Raw genomic sequence first — 24,231 nt, 5'->3', positions numbered from 1 at the left:
ATTTCCCTGGTCTTCTGCAACCCACTTATCTGATGTTTCCATCAAATGATTTGAAAGGTGTGAAGTTTTCTGTTGTTGCTCTGTTATGTTAGAAACATGATGAAACTGTTAATAAGTTGGAACATGAACTGCAAGATAACCCAAATCTGTCTTCCCAGGCAATGGTCATAGGTGGCTTAAGACTAAACCATCTTTTATCCTCTTTGAGGTGAAAGTTGTGTTTTTGTGTTGACACTGCCATGGGATCCTAGACAGATTTCTTCACATGGAGGAGACAGTACAAGCAACTTGTGATTCTGGGGTTATTTGTCAAAACCCAAACATGTATAAACAAATTGCGCTATTTATTTTCAGGCCACCATGGATGTTGTTTCTGGTTGTCTTCTGTCTCCATACATTACTCATTCTCCCTCTCTTATTACCTATGGCTGTTGAATGTGAGCCATCCCCGATCAACAGAAGGGAAGGTTTGGATCTGCAGGAGACTGAGAGATGAAGCAGTCACTGTGAACTTCGCTTCTTCTTGGACTTAAGAGAGTCTTGCATAAGAATAGAATCTTTTCTGGTCTGGAGAAGGTCCTACCTCTGTGCTTCCCTTTACTACATACATCCCCCAAGCTTGCAACGGCCAACTAGGACCCTTTCTAACCTTCTAAACACATGTGGAAAACTGAAAGTAAGTGTAATTTTGGACAAAGTAGAATACATGGATTCTTGTGCCTTGTCACATGACCCTTCCCATTCTCCCTGCAACAAGAAAGCAGAGGAAACTTCTACCAGTAAATTATGTCAGGATTTCAGATAAAGAAGTGGGAAATATATGGGAAAGGGGCCTTCTGTTTGTAAATGACTTCAAGTTACATTAGAAAACAATTTTCTACTTTCCTGTTTATTAGGACAAGGAGAAATTTGTCTCTAGAAGCAAGTTTCAAGAATTTTCTGACATCTTGCATATTTCTTAGCTTTTTCTGATCATGAAAATTTCTCAAAGCAAACAAAGATGGAGAGGGAGAGGTAGTGGGGAAAAATAGGGTTTTTGCTTGTTTGTTTCAGAAACATTCAAATGTAGCTGCTCACAAATCTTAAACTGGAGATGACAGTGAGGACAGGAACACGAGGAGCACTTGCTAACCAGGAGCAGATGCCAGGGGCAGATGTCTCTTCCCCTTTTTGCTGAAGACACATGAGTCAGAGTCATGCCTTTCAGGGAGGGCCTCAGAGTCACCTGCTGATGTGTGTGCTTTGTCAGGTGGCCAGAGTGTCATTGCTATCTGTCCATCTCCTTTCTCTCTACCTTTGGGACACTGAAATGCAAATGCCCAAGAATTTTTGTAGACCCTAAGGGTCCTAGGCCAGGTTCTCTCAGCTATAGGTTAAAAGAATCGGGGGGGGGGACACTAATGGAGACTGTATAGGTAGGAACAATGGGTAGAAGAACAACATCCAAGATACACAGGGCTGTGGACTTTAGAATGCAGCAGGGAGATAAGGAGTCAGGGGTAGGGGTCTGAAAGAGACATTTTTTTTTTCTATACATTTTTATTTGTCTCATTTCTCTCAATGTGCTTTGGGAATTTCCAAGGTGAAATCATGGTGTATGCTGTCTTTGAAAGTAGGAAATTGCGATGATATAAAAGTGTTCAAAATTGGAGTAAGTCATAAGTAATAATTTCCTGTATCCCTGACTTATGGGGTCCATAGGTTCTAAAGTGGACTATCAAACTCTCCATCCTATAAAGCAATTGTAATGTAAACTTCAGTATTTTAGCCAAGAACTAGAATAAAATCAAGTTGAGACTATTTTCATCCATTTCATTTCAGTCATTTATTCTAAATAAAATTTTAGTACAAAGAGAGACTAGTTAATAATTAGCCAAGGGCATTGTAGGAGGGAAATGGGAGAGGAAAATAAGACATGAAAGACAAGCTCTACTGAATTCATTTCTTGGAGGTCCTAGTGAGAAAATTGAATGAGCACATGAAAGGGAATAAGGCTGCAGAAAAAAAATGAAGCTATGTTAATAGATTGAGCTGGGCATAGTGGAATACACCTCTAAATCCTAGTGCTTTGGAAACCAAGACAGGAGAACCACAAGTTTGAGACCAGCCTGGGCTATGCAGTGAGACCATAATTTAAAATAACAAAGTCATAGTAGATGAGACAAGATGAACTTGAAAACTAAATACTGGCGTGTGTGTGTGTGTGTGTGTGTTGGTGTCTACCAATTCACATGGAAGTAAACTCTTGACAAGCTAGTTAAGCATAAAAATGGATCAAGAGTATTTTTTGTAATTTTTAATATTTTTTATTACGTATTTTCCTCAATTACATTTCCAATGCTATCCCAAAAGTCCCCCATACCCTCCCCCCCACTTCCCTACCCACCCATTCCCATTTTTTTGTTCCTGGTGTTCCCCTGTACTGGGGCATATAAAGTTTGCGTGTCCAATGGGCCTCTCTTTCCAGTGATGGCCGACTAGGCCATCTTTTGATACATATGCAGCTAGAGTCAAGAGCTCCGGGGTACTGGTTAGTTCATCATGTTGTTCCAACTATAGGGTTGCAGATCCCTTTAGTTCCTTGGGTACTTTCTCTAGCTCCTCCATTGGGGGCCCTGTGGTCCATCCAATAGCTGACTGTGAGTATCCACTTCTATGTTTGCTAGGCCCCGGCCTAGTCTCACAACAGACAGCTCTATGTGGGTCCTTTCAGCAAACTCTTGCTAGTGTGTGCAATGGTGTCAGCGTTTGGAAGCTGATTATAGGGATCAAGAGTATTTAAGAGTTAAAGTAGTACCTAGTTAACAACCAAGAGACCTGGGTGGGGTCTAGTCCGTCTCAACCACTCACTTTAGATGTGCTATTTCTCTGTGAAATGGGGTGGTATTTCTACAACATTTACTTTCAAAATCAAATGGATGTTGGTCACTCCAGAATTTTGTTGAAATAAGGATCTTCATGTGGGTTGGGATTTCTAATAAGCCTGTAAGGCTGTTCCAGTGTTACTAATCTACCGATTAGATTATGTTGGTTACTTTATGTCGCTGTGATTGAATACCCAAGAATGACAACTTAGAAGGAGGAGAGACTTATTTTGGCTTGTCATTTCAGAGGGATTAGTTCTTGCTTATGTGGCTACATTGCTTCTGAGATGTCCGGGAAGGCCGAACATCACAGTGGGAGTGTGTGATGGAGCAGGACAGCTCAGCTCACAGTAGACAGGAAGCAGAGAAAGCCGAAAGACAAGATAAATCCTTCTAGGGCATGGCTTCAGTGATCTCCTTCATCTAGGTACCACTTCCTAATGGCTCCTCAGGGTTTGAACTCATCAATGTGTTAACTCACTGAAGTCAGCATCTGCATGTCCCAATCTCCTTTCAATAGCACCCACCCTCTGGGGACAAAGCCTTCAATATGTGAGTATTTCCCGAGGACACTTCATATCGAAAACATGCTGCACACTTTGAATGGTAAGGAGCTAGGTCATCGGTTCTCAACCTGTGGGTCACAACCTCTCTCTCTCTCTCTCTCTCTCTCTCTCTCTCTCTCTCTCTCTGTGTGTGTGTGTGTGTGTGTGTGTGTGTTTGATCAAATCACATTTTCACAGGGGTCATTTAAGACCATCAGAAAACACAAATATTTATATTGTGACTCATAACAGCTGTAAAATTATAGTTGTGAAGTAGCAATAAAATTAATTTTATGGTTGGGGGGTCACCAATGTATTATAGGGTGGTAGCATTAGGAAGGTCGAGAACCACTGGTCTAGATGATTTTCCTGTCTCTTCCAATTCAATTATATTTGGTTTCACAGACAAGCAGTTAAAACATTGTCCTGGAAGAATGAAGGTGAAGCAATTACAAGAGCTTTGTAGTGATTACAAAAAATTAACAGACATTGGGGCAGTCCATAAAACAAATCTAGCTGTACACACTGAGTAAGAAACCTATAGCCACGTTGAAATCGGGAAGCAAATGTTAGTCAAAACGATGTGTCCAGGGAGAAGGAGGCTCAGGGGTGGGAGGAAGACGACCAGGGACCCCATGAGAGTAGCAGCACTTAATGAAGCATCTCTTATACTACAAAGGAACAAAAGGAGCTAGTGCCCTCTTAGCCCTCTTTGTTTCCTTAGCTATCCCTGACTATTTTGAGAACACGCTGTCACTGTGGTCTATATCACTTCCTTCGATGTTTGCATTTGAAATACAAAGATAAGGTTCAGGTAGATCAATCACAGTTCCATCTGAAGAGCCACTTGGAGATTGACTGATAGACATCCTAGTGCTGACTTTAGATCAGGCATAGAGAGTAGAAGGTGTATAGCACAGTGGCAGGTGTATATAAAGACTGGGGGGCAGCAAGATGAGCACCCAGATGACCTTCAAAACCAAAGGTCACCCCATGTATTCAATGGAATACTGATTTCAGTTTCATGTCAATAACTGTTCAGTAAGTCATTTGATAGTAAGAAAACATTGAATGCCCTTAGAGGCATTGTAGGTATGGCTGCTGTGTCACTTGTGTGTCAGTAGGTGACAGAGGCTATGCCTATGCTCAGTGCTCTGATCATGATTAGTAGTCTAACACTCTGAAAAAAAAAAAAAAAAAAGCAAGCCTGAGACAACCACCCTTCAGTCACTAGGGGGCCTGGACAGGGGGCTAGCCTGAGATGATCACCAGTTGAGTACCAGGCAGGCCCAGATAGCTTTCCAGGATGGGGAGCAAGCCAGAGATGAGAAGAACCTCACCTGGGAATATGAGCCCCTCCTGGGAGTGAGCTGGAGACAGACGACCCTTGTAAAAAGGTCACTCATGTGACCAGGTGAGGAACAAGCCTAAGACAACCACTTGGCCAGCACCATGGGGTCCAGACGGGGAGCTAGCCTGAGTAGCCTGAGATGACCATTAGTCCGGCGCTGTACAGGCCCAGAAAACAGAAAGACCATGCCCAAGATGACCCGTGCCTGATGCCATGGCGCTGCACTTCCGGGACCACTCCTGAGCCAACCTCAGACACTCAGAGACCCCGGGCACCACTAAAAGGCACCAATAAGTGATGGAGAGATGGAAGAGAAAGAGAAACAGAAGGATGTGGGCACAATGAAGAGAGGCAGAACTGGAGACTCGGGGGTAGTGAGGAACAGCCTGATGTGAGTAGCCAGTGATGCCACCTGGGGCGGCATCTGGGTCCATGGCCCTCCTGCAGTAGGGGTCTGTTACCACTAAAGGCCAGGTGGATATCCCTGGTCTGAGCTGCTACATGGGGACTTGTTGAGATCTGAGGGCTGTGCAGAACTGGGCCCACCCCTCACCTGGGCTTCATGGGAGAGCTGGCCCTGGAGGCATGAGAATAGCAGAGCTGACTCTGTCCCTAGCCAGCTGCAGTACTTGCTGGTGATTCAGCCTACTGGCCCTACCTATGAGTGGGTATTGTGGACAAGGAAGAGATACCTACTTCCTTGATACCTGGGGCAAGCAGGAAACCTGTCCCCACAACGTGCCTGAGTAGCACAGTAGAACCAAGCCTGGTGATGGTGGGGGGGCATGGGTTAGCTGGTGTTAGGTGATGAATGTAGGAGAAGCTAGCCCTGACTTCTCAGTGGCACAGATGAGGGAAAATAAATGGCCTGCTGAGTTGACTGTAGTGATGGCTGTCACTACTTCTTGAACATTTATCCTTTCTCCTTTTGTTGTGGATTTTCCTTCTTGGAATCCCTCTCCCTTTCCCCCCTTAACATGTACGGCAGGCAGAAGAGCTGGCCCCGGGATCACGAGAGCAGAAAATTGGCCATGTCCCTCACCAGCTGCAATGCTTGGGAAAGTGAGCCCCACACCTTGCCTGGACAGCAGGGTATTTGCTGGGGAGCTGATCCTGAGGGTAGGAGAGCTGATGGTCTGACAAGCTCAGATCCTTCTTAGGCCCAGATCCAGGGTTCTGGGTTGGCCCAGGCCAACATCTACCCTATAGATGAACTGCTAGAGTGCATGAAGGGACTGGTCCTACAGATCTAAAACTACAGGATCTCCATGACACAGGGTAACAACAGAATATCTGAAAGGAGTCCCAGTGAGGTTCCAGTATTGATAGAGTAGCAGAAGCCAGAGGCCTCCTCCTAGACCAATGAGTCACTGCAATGAACATTTGCGAGCACAGAAATGTGGGGAAAAGGTATACTTGTGGGACACACTGTGACAGACTAAAGCTTCCACAGATTCTTTTCTCTATTGATGGGGAGGTTGTAAGAGTGGAGAGCAAATATGATGGGAGGGGGGATAAATGGGATTGGGGTGCATGATGTGAAATTCACAAAGAACCAATAAAAAAGTGTTTTGTTTTGTTTTTTTAAAAAGAAAAGAAAAAACTGTGACAAGCATCACTATCAGTGTGATAAGGAAGATCACAGCCAAGCAGGCTGAGATCACCTAGTGAGTTAGTGTTGGAGATGAGGTAAGAACTCAGTTCTCTTTATGCTTATAATTTCACCTTATAGCACTATATACATTTAATCATATTGAACCATGACCTTTGCCCCCCACCACCACCACTTTTCATATCTGGCCACACAATTATTAGATACTATGCTTCATTATTTCATACTAAGATGCTTAGAAAATAAATGACCTGCTGAATTGGCTGTAGCGACGGCCATTGCATCTTTCATATTTATCCTTTCTTCTTTTGTGGTGGATTTTGGTTTCCTTCTTGAAATCCATGTTTTGTCTTTGTTTTTGTTTGCAGGGGCTGGGGGGCCATTTTTCAGACTTTATCTTGGACACTGAATCTTGATTGGGATGAACAAATCACGACCCATGAGTAGTTGCTGCGAGGATGTGTTTAACTGGGTCTCACAGGGCAGGAGGAGGTGTTGTTTTTACTTTTACAGCACATACATTACGCAGATAACACCATTTCTCCCACTAAACCTTGTGAAGTACAGGAGAACTGAGGCTGGAAACAGTAGTAACATCTTGTAATTAAGAACAGATGTCATTGGACTCAATGCGAGTTGTCTGGGGGAAGGAGACAAATCACAACACTTGCCGATGTCACTGAGGATCAATCAAGCTCTTCCTCTGAAACTTTACCTAGGCTTTCATTTAGAAACATTTCAGTAATGCAGAGCCACTGGGATTCATTCTATCACACCACCAGCAAATAGCCAGAGTTGGAGTCAGTCTCAGCTGTAGGACCAGCCAGCCTTGTAAATGGAGATAATAAGCTATCCACTTCACAAGGTGAAGTTCTACTGCGAATCATGATGATCCTGAAAATGCTATCGATCCTGTCGAATTTGTTAGTAGTATGTAATATGCAAGTAGCAGTGCCACCGTCAGGTTCCATAGGCACCAAGCATACTGTGAAACCTCCTGGCACTTCCAGGAAAATCACTGCATCCAGAGACTTTGTCTCCCCCCCCCCCTTTTTTTCCCTTAGAGCACATGGAAAAGTGCAGAGTCCAGCTTGATCATGAAAGGGACAGTATGACATGGTTTCCTGCCCCTGGAGCAGAGCCAGCAGGGTGTAAGCCTGCTTCCAGGAGTGTTGATGGTTGCTGTGGGTGTAAGGCTTGTTTGTATACTTGGGTTGCAGAGTTCTTTAACGGATTGCAGAAGTAACATCTTTGGTAAGCAAATGGGAATTTATTAAGTTACATCCGGGGCTAACATTCCACAAAAGTGTTTCTAGCATCCCAGTGCTTATGTGACTGCAATGTGTGTGTGTGTGTGTGTGTGTGTGTGTGTGTGTGTGTGTGTGTGCGCGCCAGGGAATTCCCACTCTCCTTTGTATTGAGCAGTGGGACACTCCACAGATTTCAGGTGAGAGGTCCTGGCTTCGATGTATGACAGAGAAATAAATTTAAGAAGTAGACTTGTATTGTAATATGCAGCTTTAGTTCCCCAAGCAGAGCTTTGTAAGGTACCTTTATCTCTTCCACAGCGTTTATCCTCCTTGGTGCCTTGTACAGGCAACTATCTTTGAGTTGCAATGAGAACTGTTATGGACTGGGTGACGTCTACACAATAGGAATTTTCATTTGCTTCTTAATAATTACCTTTAACCTTTGCAAGGTATAATCAATGGGGGGGGGAGAGTGGTTGAGAGATTGTTTCTTTTCTTCATCATTCCTCATGCAAACCCAAATTTAAGTTCTTTGGAATAACACAGGCAGTAATTCTCTCTTCATCTTCCCTGTACTTTTCTATTCAATCTTGTCAGCCACTGTCAGAGAAATCATTAAGATACTTCCTCTCACTCCTTGACACACCTATAGTGTCAGCCTTAGCACCAGGCAGGTGTTAGATATAGCAGACATTTACTTTTTATGTTTTTTAACCATGGGGCTTCTGCATAGAGATGCTTCATCCATTTATTAGGGATACAGCTATCTTCCTCCCAGAGGATACAGTTAATGATTCATCACATCGGGGGTTAGAGTTTCAGTGTATGGAGACACACAAATGCTTAGTGCTGTGCAGCCCCTTCATAAGTCTCCCCTAAACACTGTGAGGCTTGCTTGGTGTCCAATCACTGCCAATTTACCTCCCTGTTCCCAGTTTTGTTGCAAGAGCAAGGGCCAGAGGTTCTATATTTTGTATGCATTTGTAGTAGAGATGCTGAATATAAAGATGTTATCCTGATGAAGACGACACTTCAGGAGTCTCTCCTGCCTGTTTGTTGTGGAAGCTCTGGAGAGGCCAGTATTGGGCTTAGCCTACATCAGGAGGAGGAAAAACCCAGGGGACTCTTGCTTGGCCCAGTTCCATCCCAGAGCTCACTAATTTTATGGAAGGTCAAGAAAGGAGGAGCTGAGCCCATGGACATCTGCCTGAAGTAATATTTTCAAATTGGTCTTTCTCCTCTAGAGGTTCATTTTCAAATTTAATTAGCTAGCTAATGATGGTAAATTATCAAAATTAATTGATGGATGCGGAAGTGCTTTGACTATACAAAAAACACTATGCATAATTTCTAGGGTAGTTAATGTCTGATCTAACTTTAAAGACTAATCTAGGAAAAGATTTTTATAGTAGTGGTAATAATACTTTTTTTAATGGCTTGAACTGAGGTCTTTTATTGGCCAGGAACATTGCCGTGGGGGAGCATCTCCTACAGTCTCTAGATTCCTACTTAGTGAGAAGCCTTCTCCTTTTGCCAGAGGCATCCCTGGAGGACGAAGACCAGTGAGAAATCTGTAAGCATGTCTTTATAGTCCAGAAAGTAAGACAGGAAAAGAAACAAGCATTTCTGGCTATCTAGGAAGATGGGGGGTGTGGTAGGGAGAGGCCGAGGGGGATGGATCTGGACATGTCCCAGTAAAAAGAACTGCTTGTTCAGTTGGGGCTGGGAGTAACATTTGTCTATGGATATAAATGAAAAGTACTAGAAGGCAATTTAATATTGTGTTGTCTTAGTTAAAGAAGAGTATTCATCCCTCCCCCAGGCTTATTATTTCCTTCAGAGTGGGTTTTTGGCCATGTTGATAGTACCAGGGATAGAGTCCTTTTTGTGGAGTGTGGGCATCAACTCCAGTCATAGAGCACTTGGCTGCTACCTCCATCATAACAATAAAGCCACTACTGCACAAGTGGGCACTCCTTTCCTGACAGCCTAGTCTTACAGTTTAAAGGATTCATAGCTCTCAGCCACAAGTGATCTCATTAAAGATATGTTTATCACCATAGAGGTTGCAAGGTTTAGGTATTCTTATGTCCAAAGATCAAATGTATATTTTATAATATCCCACTTGTAAGAATCAGGCTACATGGGCAAAGTGATATGTTTCTTTGCTGGATACTCCAATAGTGCATCAAGTCTAAGAAGAAGTCTCGACTTTTGTGACTTAAAGCTCTGTATTCACTCATCTATACACATTAAAATGAATTGGATTTACAGCCATATTCCAGACACCAGGGCTTAGAACTCCATCTTTGACAGGCAAGAGGCCCCTTGCTTCTAGGAGTTTCTCTCCTCAGATATTTCTAGGCCTTCTCTCACAGCTTTTCTTAGTACATCTCAAATGTTTCCCTTGGTTTGGGGGGATCACCCTAGGGAGGCAGCAGTCTCTCACAGTTGTAATCAGGGCCTCTGCCAACAGTTCTGACAGACAAGGTCATTAGCCAATGTGGAATGCAGTGCATTCCTTCAGCTGCCTGTGGCCTCTGGCAGGCTTATCCCTGAGAACGCCTTTCTCTTCCCTCTTCCGACCAGATCTGTTGGAACTTCTCTACCTGACTGAGCTGCTGAGCCTCTCCTTTGTCCTGTTCCCCACCTACGCCTTCCAGAGTGATTATCAGATCTGGGATGGGTTGCTGGGTATTGTCACAAACTACACTCTGCTCCTCCTCGGAGACCTTTGATTCTCTGAATCCTAGGCTTTTGCTAGCACCAAGATCAGTTTAGCTCTGTTGATGGAGACTAAACATGACAGTACTTCACTAGACAATTATATGAGCTCTTCTGAGGAGAATTCCTATCACCCAAATCCTCTCATGATTTGGATGGGAGATCATCCACCTGCTCAGTAACCCTTTAATAATATCATAAGTTTCCAGAGCTAACTCAGAGAATACCAAGAACTTTTAGATGAAACAGGGTAGGCTGTGGTGTGCTCATGCTGGTTAGAGGTTAGGGGAGGAGGATACATTTACTTGTTATTGACTGATATAAATAGAAAATTGTTTAAAAGGTTTTTTATCCTAACCTACTCCATGAGATGAAATGGAATCTATACCTGATATGGTTAAACTGTCCAAGAACTTGAGACTAGAGAGATTATGGACCCTATGGGAAAACATACTGCTATTACTCTGCTAAAGGAACATAGCCATAGAATGTCACTCCTAACAACATATTTCTATGCCTGTAGATCAGTGTCTCATTCAGCCTTCATCAGAAAATGGTCTTTTTTCAATGGATGCTAATTAACACAGAGACCCACAACATTATGAGACAATGGACATTAGAGACCCTGGACATTGTGAGAGACTTTGGAGCAGTCATTCCTACATGGGATGTCTTCATCAAACCTTTCCTTTCAAGGCTCAGGGATCTATGTGGAAGAGGAGGCATAATGGTGATGGATGATTCCCAGGAAACTGTCTTCCAGATACGATAGGACTGATGCCCATAAAAACTCATGAAGACGGTGGCAGCCTGCATAAGACCTGCATGGGTCCATACCACACAAAGTTCCAGCACTGAGAAGAAGTGGACACAAAGCCCCACCCCTAACCAAGAGGCTGTTTGCTGTCAATGCCTGCTGGAAAGTAGAAAGGTATTTTTTCCCAATGAAGTGTCACTGAGTATATCACTCACACTGTGTGTGTGTATGTGTGTGTGTGTGTGTGTGTGTGTGTGTGTGCACGAGTGCGCGTGAGCACATGCTTGTTATTTTTTGTTGTTATTGTTATTTGGTTTTTTTTTTCTTTGTCTTACTGGGTTTTTCTTTATTTGATTTTTAACTTCCATTTGCTTTTGTTTTTTATTTTTTGTTTTGAACAACAGAGAAAACAAGTAAAGTTGGGTGGGTAGGGAGACAGGGAGGATCTGGGAGAAGGGAAATAATATGATCAAAATATACTACATGAAAAAAAATTTGAACCAAAAGATCTTTAAAAAAGATTTGTTTATGCTTGGCTGTGTGTGTATGTGCTTGTGTGAATATACCTGCACATGTGTGTGGGTGTTCATGCTTGTGTGTGTACAGAGACCAGAGTGGAGTTGATGTCCTTGTCTGTAACTCTCTTCTGTGCCTTCAAGGCAGGATCTAGGACTTGCATTTTCTTGGCTAGGCTAGAAGCTATCGAGCCCCAGTGCTCTTCTTTGGAGCTGGAGGTATCTACGGGTTATTTGCAGGGACATTCAGCTTGTTATACCAGGCACCAGGATATGAACCCTGGTTTTCATGCTTGTGACGCAAGCCAACTTCTGAGGTATCTCTCCAACCCATATAATTCTCTTTTAGAATGCTAATGTGTCCAGTGTGGCCTACAAGGGCACCCTGGGGTAGAGGCTGATGGAGAAGAGGGAAAAATCATAGGAAGTTTGTGTCAGAACTTTTCAACTTGAGCTATCACCAGGGCAGTGGCAGGCAGCACAGATTTTCATCGGCTTGGATTATTAAATGGCATGCTTACTCCAGCTTTGCTGGGGAGCCTCTGCCACGTGTGACTTTATGTCTGCCATGTCTTATACTGCCTCAAGATGTATACTAGACAGAGATGTGTGTTACAGGGGATGAAGGAACAAAATCTAAGTTGGTATGAAATAAGGAAGTTGGGAGATGAAAAGCTAATTGGGAGAAGAGGAAATATGGTATTATTGGTATTATTTTGGCTTTCTACACCACTCCCTGCTTGGGATGTTGGGATTTTTTTGTTTTGGCACAGAGCAGTCTTCTCTCTGTTAGAAGCTCAGCTTTCTGACCTTTGTCACACTTGGACCACAGACATATGATTCATGTTGAATCCAGTCCACCAGGGTGGATTTTAACTTGGAAGGGAGGAGTAAGACCCAGCTAAGGCTACACAGACTCTGTCTGAAGAAGGTACATGTCAAAGGTAGCTGGATGTATTTCAGATTGATTCTGACCCTTAAGAGACTCCATGAACAACTATAAAATACAGTCCATCATATTACATCTCTGAACCCAGATGCAAAAGCAAGCAAGCAAGCAAGCAAGCAAGCAAGCAAGCAAGCAAGCAAGCAAGCAAATACACAAATTGGGATGCAACATGCTTGGAAAGGAAGGGCATTTCTAATTCTCTTGTTTCAACAACAACCAAAAATAGTGAGCCCGTCTCCTTGACAGCACAAACCTGGAACGTTTTCACTGAACTCTAGATGTCATGTGGACAGAAGAAAAAAAAAAAAGTTTGTGTCAAACCATTTTGGAAATTTTGAAAATGTTCTGGGGAAAAACATCATAAAAGTAAAGTGGCTTTCATGACTACATAACTTCTTCTGAAAAATCTTTTGAATGTTAACACACTCAAAAAGCTTCGAGACAGAGATAAACAAAGAACATTTTCTTCATTCCGGGAGCACTTCCAGGGCTCTGGAGGCACACATGATGCCGAGAAATGGTGCTTCTCCTCCCTCTGTCTAGCCATGGCATCTCCATAATGGTAAGCGCAGAGCATATGCACTCTGAATACGCTTAGCACTGAAGAATCTTCTCTTGGGTCATCATGTATTAGCTTGAGTTATTCTGGCCAGGTAGTAGTCCCTGCTCTGAGCCAGCAGATTGCTTCTTGGTATTTAGTCTTTTTTTTTTTTTAAGATTTATTTATTTTTCTTTATGTTAGTACATGGTCACTGTCTTGAGACACAAAAGAAGAAGACATTAGATTCCATCACAGATGGCTGTGAGCCACCATGTGGTTGCTGGGAATCAAACTCAGGACCTCTGGAAGGGCAGTCAGTGCTCATAAAGGCTGAGCCATCTCTCCAGCTCCAGCTCAGGTACTTAGTCTTTGCTCATGTATATTCTGATAGATGCTGACTGTCAAAGCTTAAAGCAAGGTTAAGACCCCCAAATCCTGAAGTGAACTTAATTTATTCAGACATTTCCAACTTACTACAACCTATATTCAACTTCTTATCCACCCCATAGCTTAAGGGTGAAGCTCTCAGCATGATTTGGCACAGACTATAAAGAAAGCAAGAAAACCCGATTTTCTTCAAAGGAAGAAACTCAAAACATGACCAACTGCAGCAGGGCTCGTCATGCAAATGGAGACCAAGTAACCTTGTTGCTCCCAATTATGCCCAATGTGGAAGGCCAGCGATTTGGAGAAATTTAACTCAAGGGAAAGAAAAATAATGGATCATCCATGGACCACTGGCTGTTAAATGAGAAATGAAGCCTTTTCATTCTTTTTTTCCCCACCTGCTGAGCTGGCACTGGGAAATATGACACTAACTGATAGCTGTGTCCCAATTGTGCTACAGACCTCTCTGCTGGTTGGAACATGGTACTGAAAGGTATTGATAGGAATCTGTGCACAGCATTTACATTTATATTATCAATTTATGATGTTCATATTCAGTGAGGACAGGGACCTTTGTTTGCCACCGTATCTGCAGGATGTACAACAGTTGTGCTAGAAATGTTTGCTGAATTACTATAATCTGTCTGAAGAGAAGACCTGGCGTGGCTAGGCCCCACACAGAGGCTGAAGCCCGTCTCATCTCCAGCAGCCTGAAGCCTGCTTTTGTGTGTGCAGGCATGTAAAGGTAATTACGGTCATATTTTCTTACATTCCTGGGAGAAGTCAGGCACTGATTCTGCCTTTTTCTATCGAGAAGGAATTCATTCTGACTCCTTTACAAATTCAGAAAATGAATGGCTCTGTTTCTAGCACAATGATGGCTAAGTACCTGGAACAATTTTCCTAACAAAACAGCAGAAACGCTAGCGAATGCATAGTCTTTAAACGTCTTAAGACATGGATGACTTTTGTAAAATAAGCCAGCAAATGTTTAGTGGTTCTTATCTAAGAGGGGATGGGAGCCAAGGACAGCAAACTGAAGTCTGGAAACTTCTTTACCCTGAGGGTGGTTGCCAACACAGTTACAACACACTTACACTTGATCTTTGATCTCTCTCTCTCTCTCTTCCTCTCCCCTTCCCACTCCTCTTCCTTCCTTCCTTCCTTCCTTCCTTCCTTCCTTCCTTCCTTCCTTTCTTCCTTTCATTTTTTCAGTATAACAACTCTGTGTGAGAGAAAAAAGAAACACACATGCAGGGTAGGGAGAGAGTCCAATGCCTGTTCTAATTATAAATGTGCCCTGGAACTAACACTTCATTTTATCCCTTCTACACACAAATTCTGAGGCAATGTATTTATGCACAAAGCAAATCAGGGGTTAAAGACTGAAAAGCAAATCTTTTGATAATTAAAAACTTACTTTGCTCTTCATGTGGACATTTAAGTCAAATTCATGTGCTCTAAGGCAGTCCAAAATACTTCTAGTTTTAAAGTATTCCCAGAGTAGCACTATCTCAAACATCTGGTTTGAAAACAAGCTTACATACAAAAAGGAAGGAAAAGAAAAGAAAGGAAAAGAAAAGAAAAGAAAAGAAAAGGAAAGAAGAGAAAAAGTTCATGTTTACCGAAGGCCTTGAAGAATTCTTCTAAGAAGAACAGTTAATACACATTGTTAAACCTATAGACAGAAGAAACAGGTTTCCACAGGCATTAGGTACCATAATGACCAAGTTCATAATCCAAAATAAATATGATTACCATGTTTAAAGAAGAGCTTAAAGTTTCTGTAGGGAACATAAAATTATAATGAGGGACTAAGCAGATTTGAAGAGGAACCAAATGCAAATTCCAGAAGTGAATTTTTTTAATAAAAATTAAGACCCAGAGTGTGAATAGACTTAATGTCAGTTAGAGAGAGGTGGGAGGAGGGTGGGGACCTGGAAGGTAAGTCCAGCAGATTATCCTCGGGGCAGCACAGAGACACAAAACAGGAGACACATAGGGACACTGGGAAGAACTCACATCTCCCTGGACATCAGCACAGGTGAGAACATCCAGAGAACATGTGTGAAGAGGTAAGAGTGGAGAACTTTGCATAACTATTAAAGAATAAATCTGCAGGTTCAAACTTCCTCCCAGTCGCTGGAAAAAGAAGTAGAAATGTGTGCCCATCCAGGCACGCTGTAATGAAATTTTAGGACGTGGATGACAGAAGAGATCATGAAAGTCAGAGCACACATGTGATTACTATTGTGGTGGTGCAAGACAGACTAGAGAAAAAGAGCTTCAGGTAGAACGTGGACTTTGAAATGTTGCAAATAGAAAACATTTTATTTATTTCTTTTGTTGAGAATTTCATATACGGATACTGAATTCAAACCCTTTCCCTTCCCTCTCCTCCTTCACCTTCTCCCGTCTCCTTCTTCTCTCCTCGAACTCATGGCCTCTTCGTGTTTAGTTATTCTTGTTAAACACATGCACATTCAATTCATGCATTCACCTGTTGGGTTCATTTTGTTTTGCTCACAGTTGATCAGGTGGGATTGGATCACCTACCAGGGGGCTTGTCCCTGGAGGAGGCTGACCCCTCCCTCTGCAGTCATCTATTGCCTGCAGTTCTTCTTCTAGGGGTGGACTCTTGCACAACTTCCACCATGTACTGGCAGTCAAATAGTATTGTCATTGTTCAGGGCTTCTGTTTCTTGTCTTTACTTTTCCCAGGTAAGTCTGATGTAGGTTTTTTCTTCTTCTTCTGGTTCCTTCTTCATAATGCCCGTGTCCTGCTATTTCCCTGTCCTGAGCTGCTTCTTCCCTCTCCCCACTTCATCCCTCTTTTGTTCCTCATCCCTTCAGTTAGTCCAGGTTACATATTCACATCTAAAGGTTCAGAACTGAGATTCACAAATAAGGAGGACCATTAAGTATTTGTCTTTCTGGACCTGTGTTACCTCATTCAATCTATTTTCTAGTATTATCCACTTGCCTGCAAATGGCATGATTTTATTTTACTTAGAGCTGAATGATATTCTATGCTGTATGAAGAGCCCATTTATAGGATCCATTCCTCAGCTGAGGGACATTTAGCTTCTTTAGGTTCCATTTCCCAGCTCTTGTGAGTAGAGAAGCAATGAGCAGAAGCACACCTGTGACCTTGCTACAAGTCCATCACTGGAGGTGGGCCTCCCGGGTCTAAAGCTGTAAACCACTTCTAGTTCACTGTTTCTGCTTCATGCTTCTAGTTTCTTCTTCCAGCCACCATGCCTGCCACTTAATGATATGTCTTCTTATTATGAGGGACTCTTATCTCTCTAGATCCATAAACCAAAATAAACCCTTCCTTCCAGGAGTTGTCTTGATTATGGTGTTTTATCAGAAAACAGTTTTAACAGAAAAGTAGCCGATACAATGAATTAGAGCCCAGCCTGTGCGTCACAGACCCTGTCTTAATAAAAGCAAATAAAAGAAAATAAGACCAAGTAGAAATAAGAAATATAATAAGACCAAAATAGAATTTAAAAATGTGTTAGTTTGGAGAAAGATGAGCGTTTAGAGTATTAGGAAGTCTGTGTGTTGCCCTACAAAGAGTGTTCATTAAATTTATACTTTGATAATTATCAGCACATAACTGAAAGAAGGAATGGGAAATAGTTATAACTTCCCACGGAGTCCAAGAGGAAAAAAAAAACTCTTTAAAAAAATCCTCACTTGTTTACAACAAGATCAACAAGTGTGAGAAAAGAAACAGAACAAGCAGAGCAAAACTAGGAAGCACAAACTAATTGGGGCTGAGCATCTCAGGGATGAAGACCTGAAGCTGCTTACGCTGAGGGCATTATGTCAGTTGCCAGCACACACCAGGCAGCTGATGTCACCTCTAGATTCAGCTTTGGGGGATATGACACCCTCTTCTGGCCTCTGTGGGTGCCCACACACCCATACACAGACCGACATATCACACATCATTAAAAATAAGTGAATAAATAAAAGTAGAACTATGTCAGTCATTTTATTAAATTAAAAAGATTAAATGAAGTTATTTAAAAGACTCAGAAATTTTAACAATATATCAAGTGAAGTTTTAGCTTACATATCCTGAATAATGATAACAATAATAATTGAAAATGGGTAAGATATATTAGTTTTCTCATTTCTGTGACAAAATACCAGGTAAGAAGTAACTTAAAGGACGAAGGGCCTATTTTTTCCCCATAGTCCCAGAGGCTACAGCCTACCATGCTGGGATGGCTTGAAACAGCAGGCAACTGGGCACACTGTATCCCCAGTCAGGTAGCAGAGAACAATTGGGTATTCCTGTTCAGTCAGGCTTCTTCTGGACCAGCAGTTCTCAACCTGTGGGTTGCGACCCTGTTGAGGGTTGTCCAATGAGCCTTTCACAGAGGTTGCCTAAGACTTTCAGAAAAGACAGATGTTTACATCATGATTCCTAACAGTATCAACCTTGCAGTTATGAAGAGGCAGCTAAGTAATTTTATGGTTGGAGTTGCCACAACATAAGGAACTATATTAAAGGGTCACGGTATTAGGAAGGTTGAGAACCACTGTTCTAGGTAGCCCAGAGCCCCATTTCACACACTGGTGCCTCCTACACTTTGGATGTGTCTCCCCAAACCTCAGTTAACCTCGTTTAGATAATCTCTCCCAGGCACGTTCAGAGGCTTAGTGGTCCTAGAGTCACCAAGCTGTCAATCAATATTAACCTTCACAGATATGAAGAGACATCTCACTGAAGAAAACAAGCCAGTGATAAATGGTGCTTTACATCCTTCGACATTAGAGCTGCAAATTAAAACAAGAGCATCCTACTAGACTCATTTTAGCATGTCCATAACCAGAAGAAAGCATGGCCTTCCAAACTCCTCAGTCCCCCTAAAACAACAAGATAAAATAACAACTACAATACACAATACAGGTAAGACTCAACACATTCACGAATTGCTGGTGGAAAGGTAAAAGGGTACAGCTGTATAGAAGAGTTAGAATCACTGCAGTGTTCTTTATAACCACCTCACACTAGATACAGCCAGAATGCCCTTCAACAGGGACTCGGATAAGCAAACTGGGAGTGCAGGCAATGAGGCTTTAGTCAGTGAGTAAAAGGAAACACGTTATCTAAAGACTTTACAAACATTCTTTGAAATGAGAGATGCCATTCTTAAAGTCACATGTGCTCTTTGATTATAATTAAAGGAAATGCCTATGAAAAATAAAGCTACAGACTGGAAGACCAGTGGTTACCACAGAGGGAGTAGAGGCACAGAGGAAGGACATATGATATTCTGGCATATCATCTTCTCTAATGGTGGACATGTAACTTGATGCTTTTAATCAGAATTCATGGAACTTATAGCACAGCGGACCTCAGTGCATGTAAATTAAGAAAAAAGTCATTTAGGTTGTTGGGAGAATGCAAACTGTGGCAATAGCATCTCAGACGTTACCACAACTGTGTTTAATTTCCTTAATGTATTATGATTTCTTTTGAGACACGTTCTTATATATCCCAGCCTGATTTCAAACTGGTTATGAAGCTAAAGGTGATCTTGAATTTCTGATTCTCTAAATGCGAGACTACAGGGGTCTGCCACCACCACCTGGTGTGTCTGGTGCTAGGGGTTTAAATGGTTTTAACTGTTTGACCATTTTAGACATTTATAAAATGAATTTTATTCATTTTCAATCCACTCTGCTTTTTCCTTTTCCTCTGGAACCCTTTATCACACCAAGTGCTTCCCTATTTTTATGTATTCTCTCTCTCTCTCTCTCTCTCTCTCTCTCTCTCTCTCTGTGTGTGTGTGTGTGTGTTTACTCCACTGAATTTAATTAGAGAGTTCCTAGCCTGATTATGGGTGGATTATTTTCTGGAGCTAGAGAAACTTCTCAGATGCTAAGCCACAGAAGTAAGTGAAATTTCTTCCCCTAACAACCATTAGCTGCCTATAGTTCTCAAGGACGGTGGAGTCTTATGGGTCTCTCTTCCATCCATAATGAAATGTTGATGGGCTCCAGTCTTTAGTGAATTCACAAGTGCACTGGCTGTGCCACATCAAGAAGACATCATTGCTCTATATGTATCCATCGTTTAGCTTTTGTTCGGATTGGGAATTGAACCAAGTGCTTTCTGCATATGGGACATGTACTTTACTGAGTGATATTCTGAGCCCTCACAAATGGATTTTAAGAAGCTTCACTGAAGTGTGGGGTTTGTCTAACAACCTTTCACAATGGTTGCCTAAGACCATTGGAAAACACAGACATTTACAGTATAATTCATAATAGTAGTAAATTTACAGTTATGAAGTAGCAACAAAAATAATTGTATTGTGGGGGGTCACCACAACATGGGTGTGGGAGAAAAGATGCAGGCAATACATTGTAGCTGAAAATGAGTCCATGCAGGTATAAAGTAACTGCACTGTGCACATATCCTAGAACAGAGTGAGTGAATGTATGGTAGAGGGTAGAGATAGGTTTCTCAATTCTTACACTTAAGAAAGGAAAGGAGGCTGAGATGATTCAGTGGAGTTAGAAGCCTATGGCTGAAACTAAATAAAAAAATGATTATATATTAGAGCTGGAAAGATGGGTCACTGCCCAAGATCATGTAGTGCTCTTCCACAAGATGTCAGTTTAGTTCTGGGCACCATTGTGTTAGGTGCTTAAGTGGTTCACAAATGTCTACAACCCCAGCCCCTGGGGATCCAATGCCTCTGACCTCTGTGGGCGCTCATGTACATGTATCCATACACACATCCACATATACACACACATGCACACACACACACACACACAGAGAGATTTACACATAATTAAAGACTTTAAAAGTTTTAAAAAGCAATTTCTTGTGAGTTACTATCCAAATATTTATTTTTTTGTTAGCTGAAAGTACCTAAAATAAGTGTCATCCCAGAAATGATGAACAGATCTTTGCTTGTAATACCACTATCCTAGAGTAGCTATCAAACCATTCGGACAAATGGCTGACCCTGGGACTGGGGTAGGAAATATATGAGTATGGGACATCTCTCAGGTACAAGCAATGTTCAGAATGTACCAAACAGATGTCAAGTGTTCACACAGCAAACACATATAAATAAAAACTCCCCAGCCATGTAGGCAGACCAAACTGGTGTAGAGATCAGCAAGAACTCCCAACACCCAAAGACAATGTAATTTGAGTAAGAAAGTTAAGATTAATATTGGTTTATAACCCAAAGTACAAAATAAATGCCCACAAGCCTGTAAACATATAAATAAATTATTGAATGAATAAATAGATGAGAGATAAAGACAATTTTCTCATCCAGAAACAGTTCAAATAATTTAAATGGTATTTTTCCTCCAGGGAGGTGAGTTATAATCTTTATTGCCTAAATGTGGTCTGCGCACAGTGGCTTCCTTTCAAAGAATGTGGTATGGATGTAGGGAAAGAATGAGTAGTGGGAGAACCTGTCAGAGCATTTCAGCCATCCGAGTAAGGTCAACATCAATGAATGAAAATAACATTTTGCTTCTGTGGTTTTGTTCCCAAAACAAGTGCTCCAATTCTAATCATGAGAAAAGCAGCAGGTAGATCCTGGCTGTGAAATAAAGCTGCAAGAATACATGACTCTTCATCTTTAAAATTGTAAAGGCAATCAAAAACAAAGAAACCTAAGAAATTACCATAGCCAATAGGAACCAGAAAAAACATTATGACTTAGTGGGAGAGGTGGCTCTGTGGTTAAAACACTGCTTTCAAGCACAGAGTCCTGAGTTCAATTCCCTGGACACATGTTAAAAACCAGGAAAAACCAGATGTGGTCCCAGTGTAGAGAAGAAAGGGAGAGCAGATACCTGGAGCTTCCTGGCCAGACAGCCTAGTCTACTTTGGGGGTTGCAGGGAAGTGAGAGACCATGCCTCAAAAAAGCAAGGTGACTTTGTTTCTAAGGAATACACAAGGTTATCCTCTGACCTACACACACACACACACACACACACACACATTGAGAGAGATAGAGAGAGGGAGAAAGAGAGAGAGAGAGAGAGAGAGAGAGAACCACAGACACAGAGGAACTTGCACACGAACATGCACTAACACAGAATTTTGTTGTTGTTGAAAGAGGTAAACATTGTTCTTAAATGTAACATTATATCCAAGTTAGTATCTTTATGTAGAAAAGGGAGATTAGGTGAAAACTAAGAAAATATGATGTTAATAAATAGCAAGAATGCATCTACATTGCTTCAATAATTACAATAAACACAGTAAATTCATGTAAGATGCAACTTTTCTCTAAACCTGAAACTTTTACAATAAAGTCTCTTAATAGAGTTTCCAAAAGAAATAAATGTTTTAAATGTTACAGATAATATAAAAAGATAGTAATCTGGATAAAGTACAAACTCTAAATATATTTTGGCTATAAAAGAAACATCTAAAATATGATAGCATTGCAAGGATAAAATTAAAAAATGAAAAATGACATATAGGTGAAACCTAACCAAAAGGAAATGGGTACAGCTATTTTAAGATTAGAAAAGCCAAAATCCTGGAGATAAAGGGGTAAAGGGGTGAGAGAGAGAGAGAGAGGGAGAGAGAGAGAGAGAGAGAGAGAGAGAGAGAGAGAGAGAGAGAGAGAGAGAGAGTTTAAAAGTATGCATACCTTAATAACAGGACTTCTAAATAGTCAAGAAAATGAAACTTCAAGTGGAAATAGATACAACCATAAATCAGGGTTTGTCATTTAATAACCCTCCCCATAACAAGCTGATAATAAAGCACTGGAATATAGAGTATTGAACAACATGGTGGAAACTTTTGACTTCATTGATATATATCATCTTGACCAGCATAGTGTATGCAATATTTAAAAGTATAAGGGATATTTACCAACAGTGGTTATGTTATGAGACATAAAGCAAGTCTTAGTGAAATCTTAGAGGACACTCTTATTTGTTTATCTTTTGACATAGGGTCTCACTGTGTAGACCAGGCTGGCCTTGACTCACAGAGATCCACAGGCCTCCCCCTCCAGAGTTCTGAGATTAAAGGAATGTGACACCATAGCTGATTAACAAAATCCTAGAAGTTGAAAACTATAGTGTGACCCTTCTGAGTACTATTCAAATAAGCTAGAAATCAATAGTAAAAGTGATAACCAAAAGAGTTAGCATCTAGTTAGAATCAGAAAGTGCTTCTGCAAAATACAGGTCCTTATAGAATTTAGAAAACATTATTATAATAAAAATATTGCAACCCAAAATGTGTGAGAATTGTGTTACTAAACTTTTTACATAACTAAAAAGTTAATTGAACATAGCAGTATGAAGGCACCAACACAGCATGATGATTTTATCTCAAGAGTACAATATTTTAACGTAGAAAATGTACTGTGTTTTTACATTACACTACATTACTAGATATATGGATGGAAATTATATAGTAGCCTCAATGGGAGCAAAAATTGTCATCATTTACTGTAAACTTTCAGCAAACTGTTAGTAAAAAGGAGTTTGTTAAAAATAAAATAAGGAGAATCTTCAACAAGGAAGGGGGTAGAGAAAATATTACTCATAATGGTTAAACTTCAAAAACATTATCTTTTAAATAGACACTAAGATAGGAAGATACTATAGAAAGGGCAGTGGATATAGAGAATAATGATATATATATATATATACATTGACATGACACAATCAAACCTATTTTTGCATATGCTGACCCGAAAATTAATGAAAAAGGAAATAATCTAGAAAAGATAAGAATGGTGGCTCTTAGTGCTTTTTCCAACATCATTCTAAAGCCTAAAGAGTCCAGCCAATGAAATACACCCAAAAATATATATAGCTCAGATAGAACCAAACTCCTAACATTGCATTATTCAAAAATATAAATACTGTAGAGAGTTTTGTAGACTCTCAGCATAAATTATCAGAATTAATAAATTTAGTAACATTGCTAAATAGAGACCTCACATAAAAAGTTCTATTATATTTCTGTATGTCAGCAACAGTTAGAAAATAAAAAATTTACACACAAGATTATGTGAAGTACTGCTTTAATAATTTACAATGTTATGAAACACTTTGTAAAAGGGAGTAATTTACAAGGCTGTGGGACATACTGAGTCTGCCATGCAGTGGATGTATCAAGAATTCAGTACCTTGAGAAGTCTTCACATGGGCCAGACCTTAGGGTTGCCTTTTTGCCATGAACCCTTGGATGAGAACCCTTCCTCTGGAAAAAGCTTCAAGTGTATTTATTACTTGCAATAGTAGATCAGTGGATTTCCCAAGGCTGTTGTTCCTTGACTGTAAAGTCTAGCCACTCTGTATGTATCATCCACCAGGCAGACTTGGGTTGAGGAAAGTCAAAATGCAGGCTGCTTGCTCTGCATGGGTAATAGCGCTTTCATCTCTGCAGGAGCTTCCTGTCTCTTGCCAGCATCATAGAGCAGAAATAGCACAACTTCTTAGCTTGTAAGTAGTGTAAAATCAAATCTCAATCCCCAAAAGTACCCAGCAGTTAATCTAATAAAAGATGGGTAAAATCTCTTCGAGGAAAAACTACAACCTTTCACTAGGAGACATTAGAGAAGTCAGGCAAGCTGAGGGATTCTCAGTGACTGGTGCACTCAACATGGTGAGGAGGCTTCCGACTCTGAGTCGATATACGGGTTCAATATTACAGATCTTTCATAGATTAGATAGTTAATTTGGATATGTACAGTCATGA

General features: G+C 41.2%; 1 pseudogene; it reads left to right on the top strand.

Moving 5' to 3' along the window:
* Window positions 1–4,479: 4,479 nt before the first annotated feature.
* On the top strand, window positions 4,480–4,589 carry LOC115032495 (small nucleolar RNA SNORA17; annotated as a pseudogene).
* The last annotated feature ends 19,642 nt before the right edge of the window (window positions 4,590–24,231 follow it).

This window comes from Mus caroli, unplaced genomic scaffold (assembly GCF_978045245.1).
Source record: "Mus caroli unplaced genomic scaffold, Mus_caroli_1 scaffold_1, whole genome shotgun sequence".
In the NCBI taxonomy this organism is placed as follows: domain Eukaryota; kingdom Metazoa; phylum Chordata; class Mammalia; order Rodentia; family Muridae; genus Mus; species Mus caroli.
The sequence above is the reverse complement of the archived record's forward strand: the minus strand, read 5'-3'. Positions and strand labels throughout refer to the sequence as shown.